The sequence below is a fragment of the Protopterus annectens genome, chromosome 9.part0, assembly GCF_019279795.1.
Source record: "Protopterus annectens isolate FY-2018-M chromosome 9.part0, PAN1.0, whole genome shotgun sequence".
Lineage (NCBI taxonomy): Eukaryota > Metazoa > Chordata > Ceratodontiformes > Protopteridae > Protopterus > Protopterus annectens.
The window spans coordinates 1399676104-1399689490 of NC_056743.1; positions in this window are offsets into that span (position 1 = coordinate 1399676104).

Consider the following 13387-nt stretch of genomic DNA (forward strand, 5'->3'; position numbering starts at 1 on the left):
ATAGCATGTAAATGTACACTTTTATCAGCAACATTTAGAAATACACCTGCTAAACCATTAATGGCAAAATGCATATTCAACTGGGACACTGGTGCAGAAATACATCCATATAAAGCTATGCGCATAATGATGGATGTAAAAAAAGGATGTCACAGCCTGTATGTGTGCACTTACATCTTGACAAACACTCCTGCTGTGACAGTGACTCAGTAGTTCAGTCTGTTAAATGCTTAGTAAACAGTAAGTTTTGCCACACACAGTCCTGGTTCAAATCCAGTGGCATGTAGCATTTAAATTACATTATTGTGAAGCCAGTAATTAATGACTGAGTCATGCACTCTTTATCCACACAATGCATTTCAAATGAAATGTCTGCTTTTTACTGGTAGAAGTCACAGGCCTGCAGATGGGAACACACTTCACATATCCCTATAGCAAAACTATAAGTTCATAAAGTGTCAGGTCATGCATTAGTATGAATTCACAGATGATTTTAACTCAGGTAATGCAAAGGAGACCCACTAATATCAGAGTGCAGCACACAATCTTTTCATACTCACAGTACAGATTAGCACAGCTGCACAACTAACATCCACATATGAAGCCCCTGCTAGTAACAAGGACTGCCAGCATACATGTTTCAAATGAGTACCAGACTGTAACACCTTGCCTGACAGTTGCCCAAATGGTCCACTTAATGTTATATATATCCCATGTTGCTCAAGGACACAACAAACATGTTGGCTTGTACTCTGTTAGCGATACTGCTACCTAACATACTTACCTTAAACACATGCCTTAATTTGAGTGGAAGCGGTACCCTCACTCTAGCTCCATCTCTACAACAAGGCTGACACAGCTCCCACAGTTACTCTTACAGCTTGTTGTTCTCCAAAGTGTTTACACTCTCTGCCTATGCCTATTACCTGCAGCAGCAGCTGCAGTCTGTAGCATATACACCTATATGTAAAAGTAGCTGTTACAAACCTACCATCTGAGACAACATAGTCTCCTCACCCCAGTAATGTCCAGCACAACATATCAGAAAGGGTCTCTAATCTACATGAAGGCCTTATATCTTGTTCATTGGTTGCATGCCATTGGCTGATGATACTGCAAATCAGCTATGTCGGCTGCAGTTAGCATTTCAGAACCACAGATTGGCTAAGAGACAATCACCTGGTAATGAGAAGTATGTTAAAAAGACAAAGATCTGGCTATGGGCAACCATTCTGTATGAGACTTTCTTCACACAGTACACGGTTTGCCAAAAACTTTATATATCTGTACATATCAACAGATGAGTTTTGTTCTCCATATATTTGATTCATAGGCTGGCACTAGGCTATCAGCCCTAGGGCCTATACAAGCCTAACCATAACAATTCCCTGGATATTTCATCCCACAATATTTACTTCCCTGGACCCCTGTCTAGCAGGGCAACTGACATGATCCCCAGGGTGAATTTCCTATCTCCCATTGAAATTGTCAAGGTTCCTTTTGAAGAGGGCCAAGGAGGTGCTCTGCGTGACATGTATGGGCAGTCTATTCCAGTGTATGGGGAGTCTCTGGGTCAGGAACCTATCCCGCCAGCATGTTTTGTTCATTGTGATGACATGGTTTAGATACCTGTAGCGTTTGGCTGTGAGGGATTGGGATTTCTTTAAGTGGAGCATGTCCAACAGCTCAGGGTTTGACATGGCCTTGTATGTTAAGCAGAGATTGCTTCTGAGTAGATGATATGCCACAGAGTATAGCTGGAGTTTTTTTAGATGGTCAGCATATGGCATCTGCTTTAGGCCTATGATTCTTTTAGTGAGGTATTTCTGCGGCCTTTCCAGCTGTTGCAGATGTCTTGTGAGGTACATATAAAATGGGGCATCATACACTATAATGGGTCTAATGAGGGATGAGCACAGTGGGGCAATGACCTCCTTTTTTCAGGATGAAAAGCCCTTAGTGATGAGGTGTGCCACATAGAAGGATTTCCTGACTGTTGTGGCGATGTAGTTATCGAAGGTGAGACCACTGTCCACCTGTGTCCCTAAGTCTCTCATCACACTTTCAATGTTTAGTGTAATGCCACCTATGTGGTAATTCATGGGTACATGTTTTTTTCCAAAGGGGATAACTATACATTTCTTGGTATTAAACTTGAGCCCATGGCTCTGGCACCAGGCATCTGTTTCTGTAAGGCCCTTTTGTAGAATATCCACATCATTTGGGGATTCAGTAATGGCTCCCAGTTTGCAGTCATCCGCAAACTTTGTTAACCAGAGTCCCTTAGTGTTGGCCTGTACTTCAGAGAAGTAGATGTCAAACAAGAGTGGTCACAGGACTGAACCCTGAGGTACTCCACTTGTCACTTGTCTGGAGCTGGATTTGGAGCCAGCTACTTTTACAGTCTGAGTTCTGTCAGTAAGCCAGTTGGCAACCCATCGAGTGATGTAGGGATTTATGCCAGCTTAGTAAATTTATCTATGATTCCAGAGTGGGGGATGGTGTCAAAGGCCTTGGCGAGGTCCAGATAGACTGTGTGGACAGCCTTACCCTCATCCACAGATCTGGAGACTGATTCAAAGAAGTCAATCAGGTTCAGGAGATGAGATCGGCCCTTCACGAACCCAAACTGGGTGGGGTCCAGTGTTTGAAGGTTGCCAATGCCTTTGTTTATAAGTTCCATGATAATGCATTCCATGCCCTTGCAGATCAGGCTCGTCAGACTGATGGGTTGGTAGTTCCTGGGATCCAAGGTGGATTCCCCCCTTGTGAAGTAGGATAACTGTAGCTGTGCACCACTCAGTGGGCACGAAGCCTGAAATGAGGCTATGATTAAACATGACACTTAGGTGATGTGCCAGTTCATTTTGTAGTTCATGTAGTACACAGCCTGGGATGTTATCTGGTCCCATGGATGCTGTATTCTTAGCTTTAGAGAGTGTGGTTTCTACCTGTATGGCTGTGATTACCGGAATTTGACAATCTTTTGGTATTGAGATGAGCCCTTTAGGGGGTGAAGATGGCACTAAATCGATCTGCCAGGATATTGGCAATATCCTTGGGATCAATATATTTAATGTCATTCTGTTGTAGCTCAGAGCAGATCTGAGCACTGTCATTTAGATTCTTGACATAACTATAGAATGCCTTGTAGTTGTCTTTGGAATCTTTGGCAATTTTATTTTCGTAACTAGCTTTTGAGGATTTACTGAGGCTGGTGAGGGAGTTTTTTGCATCCTGGGATTTTCCTTTTTCTGCACAGTTTCTTCCTTCTGTTGCACAGTTTGTTTATAGCAGGGGACCACCAGATTGGCTTAGTTTTTTTGGAGGAGAGCATCTTGGCTCTATTTGGGATGGCACGATTCATGCACAAGTGGATGTGCTCGTACAGTGCCTTAGTATAGAATTCAGCAGTCGAACTTTCAGATCCCGTCTGCATGGGTGTCATGAAGTTTGTCACTTCTGACTTCAGTAGCATGAAGTTGGTTTTGGAGAAGGTTTTTACAGAGGTTTCCTTACTGGGGGTTGGGGTGGGATGTGGATGTCAAAGGTGATTTGCTTATGGTCAGACCTGACCAATGAGGGGGTCACCATCAAGTATATAACCTTTTTGTTTACAACAGGATGCATATGTGTGAATATACTTGGGAGAATGCGAATTACAGCATTAAGCCTTTTTTAGAACTGTGATAATGACATGTCATTGATCTCTGGATTTGTTACACTTACAGAGGACGTACTATACATCAAGGGCGGAATATTTTTTATCATTGTGGCACACTAGTCTCATGTGACTGTCCCTTTATAGTTGTTGTAATAGTATACTGCTATTTGTTTGGCACTGTTGCTTTAACATATTATCAGGGGTGTTGCTCCTAGGGGACACACTGCAATGGACTCCAGTGTTGGTGTATGATCATACAGCAGTATCTGTCATGGCACACATGGGAATAGCTGACTATCACTAGTATCTTAGTTGTATCCACACCCTTAGTATGTTTGCACACTGTTGAATATGACATGTGTGATTAAGCAGTGGATACTACCAGCCATTCTGTTCTTGCTGTATCTCTACACAGTGTACTTCTCCATATGTGATCTTGACATATGTTCCCATTTTGTTGTCTTACGTGAAACATGTATCCCAGATGCCATGTCCCTTTCATGGATGCAGAGAATGATATCATACTGGAAGGCCTCTAGCAACATCATGGACTCCTACTGTACAGGGGAGGCAAAACAGGGAACAGCGGCAGCATTTTGGGCTGACCTTGTCTGTGACGTGAATGCCATAGGTCAGCAGAGCAGGATATATGAACAGGTTTGACACCGTGCAACAGACATGATTAATGCTACACGCAGAAGAGCAGCAGATGAAGCCAGGTATTGTGCTGTTACTGGTTGAGGGCCTGCGGTAGAACAATCACTCTCAGTCACTGAGGAATTCCTGGTAAACCTAGGAACACATGGCAGCTCCCAGACATCCATCGCATTCTACATCATGGATATGCATGCCACAGTTTCCATGGCAGAGGAGCATGCAGGTAAGCTTAGTTTGATCTGCACTGGAATACTGTAGAATTCAGTGTGTCAGGGTGTACATGATTTTATGTGGGTGTCAGGTCTTTGTTCTTTGGGGGGGTTTAACTGCACTTTGACTCTCATGCTTAGATTTTGACCAACATAATTAAAATACAGTAGCTACTGTAAATGTGAGATATATGGATGTATTACCTTGTTGAGGTGCAACATGTGGTGGTACTTACATTACCTCTCACCCAACTTTTCACAGGTCCATCAGGTATCGGACAAGGCTGTGGTCCTTCTCCCAATAAGCACGACACTGTTTTGTTACAGATGTAGATTTACAGCAATGTATTCCCTAAAGTGTCATCCCAGGCCTGTGGCCTGGATTACTGTACTGTTGACATGATTGCCAGCTGCACAGATATTTTCAGACTGTAAACATGTTAGAGTTACACCTATGCCTTGTAGGTGTGAGCACACTGATAGATGTGGCAGTATTGCCAGGACATAACAGATTGTCATATGTGTCAACTGTGCAGAGTTTTCACAAGCAGTATACCTTATTGTTGCTGATAAGATTGCTGTGTAAAGAGCTTTTATTTACAAGGTACTACAGCTGTTTGTGGGAAAAGTAATGTACTCATGTCCTACTGTATGAGGTTAGGTTTTAAACAGTTCTGTAATTGTGATAACAGTATATAAAGCTTTACATATATTGCAGCATAGTACTGCAGAGAATAACAGTGCAGTTATTAATATACTGCTTTTTCCTTTCTTATCACAAATGAGGGGGGGGGGGGGTTGGTCTCTGTCCCCTACACAAACTGATGCCAGTGTCTCATCAGACTATGATGATAATGATGGTGGCCAGAGTGAGGCACAGGTGGGGGCTTCAGGGGTGAATCTGCCCCAGAGGTTGACATCCCTCTTCTGCCGTCATTGTCACTGCACACAGTCAATATGCCTCCACATTCCCAGTCCCCGGAGGTCACATATATTGGACAGTCAGAGGGTGGGGGTATTGAACAGGAAAGTGTGGCAACTATGGCTCCAGTGAGTGTAAACCCTGGACTTAGCCAGAAAGCTGGTGAGGTTCCACACAAGCAGATTGATAGGGGTGCTTGTAGGAGGCCTGCTGCCTTCCACCACCTGTTGCAGGTGTCACATCACAGGTCACTCAACGTATGTTTCAGGCCATCATGGAGGCACAAGCACATTTTGAAAGGAACTCCAGACGTTATGGATGCAGCACAGTCTGACATCTGTGACTGCCTCCACCACATTGCTGACACCCTTGATCGGTTCACTGATGCAGTGAAAAGAAGGTGGTCTGAGATGGATCACAGAATATCTGTCTTGGAATGCACATTGTCTGTGCTGGAATGTCTGGTTGGAGTTCAGCATCAGGCTTGTGAACATAGGTCAGCAACCCCATCTGCTGAGAGTCCATGTGGCCATGCACAGTCAAGCTCCCATAGTGGCAGTACATCCAGAGCTCCAGAGGGGAGTGTGCTGTCCACACCAAGGTGTGGCAGGCCATGGGCTTGTGGTCCTGAGCATTCACATGGAGGACACAGACCCAGCAGACAGTAGTCACCATCAGGTAGTAGTACTGCTTCTGACTTTGGGCATGGAGGTGCCAGTGCAACTACTGGCAGAGCCAGTTCCCTTGTTTGGGACTGGAAACAGTGAACCGTCAGCTCTACCATGCACAGTTCAAAGCTGTCCAACATACATACATGTGGGGCTAGCACTGAATTTGACTGTGTACATGCAGACACTCACACACCACTGTCAAATTCAGGTCAACTACAGACACACACGTCACATTTCCATGGTCCATCTTTCCTGCTTGCCTTCCTGACTCACACACATGCTGTCAACCTTTTGGGTCAGCCTAAGCCTCTTGCACCCCCACACAATACCCTGTGCAACTGATTATACCTGTTCCACATCCCTGCCATCCTTGTCATTGATGCAGGGAAATGAAGCTATGTGTCTGATGCACAGGGTGACCATATAAATTACAATGTACTTGGGTAATGCAGTGTTGTTTTGTCATGCCACTTGTACTGGTCACTGACAGAGTATGCTGATATTTGTAATGAGTAAGCCACATAATTTTGTGTACCTTATGTTGTATGATGTTGTAATGGCTGTATACGTACGCAATGAAAGGTGTGTCATGGACTTGTTTCTGTTTCTGTGTCAGTATTCTGTTGGGGACACCTATGGATAGACAGCAGCAATAAATCCATAGACATCACAGCACAGGATGGAATGTCAGAACAGAAGACATATGTCTTTAGCAAGGTACATCACTATAGGTGCATGGCTCCATAGGTTCATATCTGTATAACAGGCTAACAAGGAGAATGGAGTCATTCAGCCTACTCATGCATCCCTAATCTATGGAAAGGTCTGATACCCTTGATAAGTGTCACCAGGGTTTCAGGAGCTGACACATCTACAAGCTGTGCTGATGGAGATAACCTATCTACAAATTTTGTGTGTCCAGTACAGACATTTGTGCGACACCAGTTATGATTGTCTTGTTCTGCATCCCATTGTATAACTTGAATATGATGTGTGTTACAGCAGATGTGTGTTTCACATGCATGGGGGGCTGTTACATATATGGTGTACTGTCTGTGTTACATACCTGTCCCTCCAGCATGTACTATTTATACCACAGTGATGGTGTAGGTGTATAGAACAGATAAGACATGTGTTAGTTCTGTCTTGGATACACGGGAGGTACACAGTGGAATCTGACACCTCCCTGTATGGCAGCCATAAACTTCCCCTCCAAAGCATTTAGGCCACAAACTACACACAGACTACATAGGATATGTAATCTACAATGTGTATTGGTTTACCATGGAATCAGTGTGGCTGCTACAGTTGTAAGATATGCCTGTGTAGTGATATAGCAAGGGTGCCACTGCACCCAATGATAGGTGAGATGAGTGCCAAATTCAGTATAACAATGACAGTCTGGGATTTACATCCTATACCTTTCTGTATAGGTTGTACAAAATTGAATGGATATCCACATCTTACTACCAGTGAAAGTCAATGGCTACATTACTGTCTATGTCCATAACTCCATGAATAATGGCTCATCTGTGTGCAGTCTGCAGACACTACTATATTTTCCAGAGGTGGATGACTTCCCAAAGGACTGTATTGTGCAATCATTGGCATTTACTATTTGTCAGTGGCTCAGACAACAACTGAATGTGTGTCTCAAGCCATCCTGGATAATTGCTGGGTCTGTGTGGGATTCAGTGACAGCTCCTAATATGTAATCACCTGGTAATATAGTCAGTCAGCGGGCACTGACAGTGGTCATGATTGCAGAGAAGGGAATGGCTAGAAGGGGTATGCCATTAATAATGTCTGAGATAATCCACTGGTGACTGGTGTCATTGCAGTGTAGGTCTGCCAATGCTATCACCCCAGAATATGACTATCAGACACTTGCCTATCCCCAGCTGACATACCACTCTGTAAATAACCTGCACAGTTTCCATCGAGGCTTGCTGGCCTACTATTATCAAACACCTTGTCAGGCCATGGTAGGTGGAGTAAGTGATATTCCCATCATCCATTGCATAGTGTAACACTCAATGGGATCCATCAGTTAGGGTAGGTAGGCATGATCTGACCTTGAAGAAAACAAAGTGTGTTTAGTCCAGTGTCAGTAGGTGTATGTCAGTGTTCCTGCTCATATCCATGCTAACTCCTTTCATGGCATTTCATATCACACGACTCAGAGATCTAGGGACACTGCTTGACACTGCATGCTACTTGCCCTTTGTGCAACTAGGTATTTCAGTTACTTCCAGCATGTTCCAAGAAGAGAGTCATTCAAAGTGTCTGTACAGAGCACAGACAAACAAGTTAAGGAATTGTAATATGTATACCCTGTGAAGGTAAATTGGTTTTTTTTACACAGGTATTCTGCAGTTGGACACTACACAAATGGTGTGTACTGGAAGGACACAATTGCCTTGTGAAGACTGTGGAAAGCAAGGGAGTCCAAATAATTGCAGGTGCCTGGCAACTACTAATGCTGGTCTCACCAAAACCACTCTCACATAGGATACCATGCTACGATACATTTTCTGTCATCACACGCAAAACATTACTATTAAGCTCATGATGAGAAGCAGGACACAGCCTGTTTTTTCATCCACATAGCTGTCCCACATCATAAAAGGCTCTGTAGGCTTCACATACCCTTCTCCGGGTAGATGCCTTGATTAGCAACCTGGGCACTCAGCTGGCTTTTGAATGTATTATGCCTTCTGTTCCAGGGTTGATGGTATGTCACTAGAGAACTGACAAGATGGGGATTAGGAGCACTACTGCAGAATCATAATAGAATGTGTAATTTCCAATGACACAGATGTCAAGAATTGCTGAAACCAGCAGCACACTGGTGGTGATCCATCATAGGTGACAATTTCACAGCAAGTCATGCATCCTGCCCTTCAACAGATTAATGGTAGATATCTGCATGACAAAGCTGCGAGGTGTACTGCAGCAGACCGGCCACCCTTGCCAATTTGTGCCCACCTGCCACATGTCGTAGACATGTCATACTGTACAGTTATGTACTCAAAACATGTCTGTGTTCCCACATCATGTTACACAAAAAACAGTATGCTGTCTGGTTGCTTGACAGGCATTGTACACTTGTGAGGCCAACATAATGTCAGCAAAGTTGAACAAGTCCTTTGTGCATGCACGAGCATCCACATCTTCACTGCAAGGAGTGCCTACAAGCACTGTATATCAAGCGGTCAACCCCAAGGGCCTGGCAGCATGACTCTAACTTTGCAGGACCAGTTGATGAGATGTGGAAATTGTCCCCACTCCCTATTCCTATGGCACACAAACACAATGTGTGACAGATGTGACTGCATTTCAAACCTTGCTGCCATGATGTCTCCAACAGCAGTCATTATAAATGGCAATGAGCAATTTGCCAACATGCACAGCTCACATCCTGCACCACCTACACCCACACCACACACACCTGCATGTGTGCAGCTTCTTAACGACACATTCCCAAACAACCGACACCTCAAAATCCTGCATCTGGAAAGCACAATACATATAATACTACATGCACCATTCTCTCACTGGTCAATCACCAGAGGCAAAACACAAAATCACACCTTTTAGTCAGAGGTGATTACATCGTGAGATACATTGATGTCTGTGACAAGTGGCTACATATGGGAAAGATCACAGTTAGCTGTCTGTGGGTTGACACAATATGCCCTACCACACTTTGCCACAAATCAAGGAATATTAGTTAACATAATGTTAATATCATAGTTACTGCAGGTGTATACGACTAGGGACATACATTACGGGACTGTATGCAGACACATGAATGAGCTTAGCCAGTCTTTGTGTCTTGTGGGTATATGCATAACTTTCAGCTGCAGCTGATACTCACCTAGGATGATGATTCCATATACACAGAAATTGATGGAAGTCAATAATTGCCTTAGCGTGTGGTGTCATTGTAAGGGGATCTACTATATGTCTTCCTGGGATGCCTTGCTCAACAGACATCAATGCTTCATCCGTGAGGGTCTTCATCTCTCACTCCTGAGATATGGAGTACTGGCCAAGGCTGCTGACACCCCCACAATGCATCTTATATGCACTGTGTGCAATGAGAACACCATCTTTATACTACATCATGGTTATGTTGCTATATGCTGGGTATGGCAACACTGAACCCCATTCTATGGAAGGTATCCCCACCCTGGAATATGCAAACATGTGTGTAGTCAAGGACATCAGGTTCAAGGCTGTGGACAGCACCATAGCCATACCAGACTACATGTCCATCCACATGTTCAAACCTCAAAATGACAGTGCACAAAGCAATGCAGGTGGTGTATGCATACTCATTAATGATAGATACACATCCAGATTTTATAAAACACTGTGATTTCCCAGAGACACTGCAGGTGCCATTCACTACTGGAAGGGCACATAATCAAGCAATAGCTGCCTATATGAGCAGCTCCATGAATCTAGACACCTGTTGTCCGTATTTGTATGCACTTGTGTTTATCAAGATATATCATTACACCATGGTGTGGGGTGGCATTAAGTGACCACCAGTTGTGTTGCTTAGTCATGCTGCAGTTCACTTGCCAAAAGGTTAGTCCATGTCCTTGACTACAATGCCTTGGAGCAGTGCCGTGACATCCCGACAAGGAGAAGCACTATATTGCATTGTGTGTTTATCAGTATGGGTGACCACTGCAGCCCTCCCAATGTAAGGTCTTCCCTGGTGGGATCTGACCACGGGTCAGTCTCATTAAAACTACCAGCACTAACCCCCCCCTTTGCAGGTAATACAGACATAAATTTCAGCAAAGCAAGTCATCATCTCTTGTGGGATGGTTTACATAGCTTGACTACACCTCCCCCCTCAGATGGGACAGGCAAGTATGCAGAGCTCTACACCTATGCATTATGCAAGTAGCATTACAACTGCATGGACTCAGCTGTACCTGACAGAAGGAACACAGGCTCCTCATGGCACGCCAAACCTGCCTGGTGGACAACTGCCATTAGCAGGCTGTACAGTAAGAGGTGGACATTGCTGTGTGACAGCTGGGGTGAGGGTGCCCCCCCAAAAATACAGGCACAACCTCCTCAGTTAAAACAAACACATAGTGTTGTTGTGATGTCATGTAGACATAGTAAGTGACAAAATTAGCTACCCACACAAAGCAGAACCACAATGCACAGTATAACCTCAAAGGACAGGCCCAGATTGTTGGTGAACTAATACATAATGATGCCACATATAATGGGTCTGTTCTCATAGCTAACCTGTAGTCCCACAGGTTCTGCATCAACTTCACTCCCCCGTCCCCACCACATTTGCCGCATGACATTCCTATAACCTGTCCCATACCGTCTATATCTACAGAGCAGGTTATAACTGGCCTCTCTATGGGTGATACACCAACATCTATTGGACATGCTAACATCCCAGGCTGAATCCTACATGCGATCTGATAAGGATTACTAACACCATTGGGACACCTTACAATCATACTGAAACCACTAGCTGCACCCCAGCTGACTGGACAACAGCAACTGTTATACCCCTGCACAGAGGTTGTACATCTACTAACCACCATAACTATAGACCTCTTTGCCTGAGTATCCATATCTGTATGCCCATAGGGTCAATCATCATGGAGCTGCTCAGCACACATATATGTGATCTACACATAGTTTAGATGTCTGACAGGGGGATTATGACTGTTAAATGTGGTGGACATTTATGAGCCAGTCACCAAGGACCTGGATGAGTGGACATCAGGGCATACAATCCTGTGAACTTAGCCATGTCATCTGACTATATCCTCCACTCAGGCATCATTTGCAAAAGCACCCACATAGGCCATGGTAATATTATTGTAGGGGTCACTAAGTGGCCCACTGATGGCACACATACTCAGCATAGGGACATCTGCCTCCAATAGCTGATCTGTAAGCAACACTGTTCAACAGAGCTCAGTCCTGGGTCCTCTACCACTTGGAATCCATTTAACACAATACAAGCAAATACTGAATGTCTGTGGCTAACAATGTTGGCTGATGCCTGCAAACTGTGAGGACTCATAGATTCTGTGAGTTCTATCAATATCTTACAAGAGGGTATTGATGACCAAATGTCTGTTGACATACTAATGGCCATAAAATGCATGCAAATATAGATGTAATATTATTTCCGTCACTAACACCTATGTACCTGGTAAGTAGCACATCAGTTGCAACATGTGATGTGCATACTCAGGGATGATGGAACTGGGCACACAGGCCTGGCCACACAGGTTTACACATAATGTGCTTGAGATCACCATGTCTTCACAGTGGTATGATGGGAATCATATGTCATAGCTGAGGGCACAGTCACCCGTAACTGACATACTCATAACCTCCGTGTACTTTTCCCTCAACATGCCAATATTTGAGTGTAATGGCCATTTAGTAATGTACCTTTCCAAGCATTACTGGCAATTGCACACAACAGTATGGTCCCTCATAAGGGAACTTCATGTCTTCAGTATATGTTCAATGGGATCATCTGATATCTGTGTCATTGTAACCTGTGCCATGTAGACTACTCAGAGGTTATCTTTGCCTTGCATACAGGGAAATGGGTGACCCTGCTTGAATGTCAATGCTGCATATTTGTAGGTGGCATGGTACATGGATTAATCAATCTAAGGACATTAAACTTATATGTGACATTAGTAATACATGAGTCTGTCAGCAGACTTTAACACACCTTTGAAACAGAACCCTGCCTAATGGCAAATAGAGCACCTCAGTGCACCTCATCACATGCCATCTGTATGATTGGCTAGTTGACTGTCATTTCACCATGGGGCTTCTGCCTGTGTCCCTCTTGGACTGGGGAAATATGCACTGATCATGGAAATAAGGGTATAAAGTTGTCTAGGATTGTAAGGTCTACATGGCCATTATGTTGGAGAAGTTCAAAGATCCTATGATTCCATAAGCTGATGTAAAATGCTTTAACAGCCACACACATAAACTTGCCTACATTGAGGATAGCACCACTTCCAATTACTGCTTACAGGACATGGCATGTCACACACAGAGGTCAAGTTGACTGTATGTAGATTACAACACTTACCTATCTAATGGTACACACTACAGCTCACAGTATGTGATGTACACAACACACCACTTTTGATATTACATCTCTTTAGAACATGTTATGCTGATGACATTAGCAGACCTAGTTGGGATCAGGAATTTGGAGGCCCACATCAAC